We start from the raw sequence: 2,028 nt of genomic DNA on the forward strand, positions 1-2,028 counted from the left end.
AGGATGCTCGTGAGGGAGAAGCCACGCGGATGAGGCCGTGCCTTCCCTGTGGTGGCCGCGCGCTACTGGACCGAGAGTAATAAAGCCCTCAATATCAACCACATGACCCTGGGCGTAACCAGCACAAATGTGAGCCCAAGCGGACGCTGACTGATGACATTACCCCCCCGGCCGGCAGCAAGCCAGACATGATGGCCCCTTCCCCGCGAACGGTTGGAAGCCATACCCCCTTCGTGATGCTCACAAGTCTAGAAATGAGCCACACAACGAAAATCCCACCAGCGTGCCACAAAAATCCACATAACAGATTCACATTTTTTCCCACCGGGTCAGTCGGCCGGAACCGACGGCGGCCACCACCATGCCGCCGCCCACAACGGGTGACACCAACCCAAGTTGGTGGATCACCCATGTGTGGGCGTTTTGACTTGCCCCACCACAAAGCAAGCCAAAACAGGGGGGAATGAAGGGACCGCACCAGAATTTTCCATGGTGCAAGAGCTGGCTGCATTGAGGAACACCCCCCCCCTATAATAGCTAAATATGCAAAAGCCACTTTTGTACAAGTAGATACACTTTTTTTGAGTAGACATAAGTTCTGTTTTGGGACCTAGAGAACGAATTTTCACGAGATTTTTTGCAGGGATCCTCATAAAAATGGTACAACATTGCCTGCAAAAAATTAGAATTTTTCGACATGGGGAAGTATTTTTTTTATTTTTCCAAAGACCCGAAATGTGGAAAATCGGGAAAAATGGAAAAACGTATCTAGACACCGTATTTTTGCGTGATTTTTTCCAGTCCATCCCATAATAATATCAAGAAGGTGCCCACCAAGTTTCGTTAGGATTGGCCAAGGTTTCGAATTTTCATGAATTTTTTTCAAAACCCTCTATTTTCCAACATTTCAAAAATTCAAAACCACATCAAGATGGCTTGGTTTTGATACCAAACTTTCTAGACCTCATTCTGCATGCATTTGTGACACTTTCCAACCAACAAAACTCAAAAACCACCACTTTGAAAATTTCATGATTCTTGGCACACCACCAAGTCACAAAATCAAGCCAAAAATCCAAAATCATGGAACTTGGCTATGCACCAACCATGCCAAGATCAATTCCTTTTGATCCCAAACTTCTCCCACATCACTTTGAAGGCATTTGTGAGGATTGAGTCCAGCCACTTTTCCAAAACCATGATTTTCGTTTTTCACCAAAATCACCACCAAGTCACAAAATCAAGCCAAAAATCCAAAATCATGGAACTTGGCTATGCACCAACCATGCCAAGATCAATTCCTTTTGATCCCAAACTTCTCCCACATCACTTTGAAGGCATTTGTGAGGATTGAGTCCAGCCACTTTTCCAAAACCATGATTTTCGTTTTTCACCAAAATCACCACCAAGCCACAAAATCAAGCCAAAAATCCAAAATCATGAACTTGGCTATGCACCAACCATGTCAAGATCAATTCCTTTTGATCCCAAACTTCTCCCACATCACTTTGAAGGCATTTGTGAGGATTGAGTCCAGCCAGTTTTCCAAAACCATGATTTTCGTTTTTCACCAAAATCACCACCAAGTCACAAAATCAAGCCAAAAATCCAAAATCAAGCCAAAAATCCAAAATCAAGCCAAAAATCCAAAACCAAGATTTTCGTTTTTCACCCCACACACCACCAAGTCACAATATCAAGCCAAAAAACCAAAATCATGGAACTTGCCCATGGACCAACTATGTCAAGATGAATTCCTTTTGTTCCCAAACTTCACCCACATCACTTTCTAAGCATTTGTGAGCATTGAGTGCAGCCAGATTTCCAAAACCAAGATTTTCGTTTTTCACCCCACACACCACCAAGTCACAAAATCAAACCAAAAAACCAAAATCATGGAACTTGGCCATGGACCAACTATGTCAAGATCAATTCGTTTTGCTCCCAAACTTTTCCCACATCACTTTCTAAGCATTTGTGAGCATTGAGTGCAGCCAGTTTTCCAAAACCAATATTTTCGTTTTTCAC

Source organism: Phaseolus vulgaris, chromosome 3 (assembly GCF_051622355.1).
Source record: "Phaseolus vulgaris cultivar YP4 chromosome 3, ASM5162235v1, whole genome shotgun sequence".
NCBI lineage: Eukaryota > Viridiplantae > Streptophyta > Magnoliopsida > Fabales > Fabaceae > Phaseolus > Phaseolus vulgaris.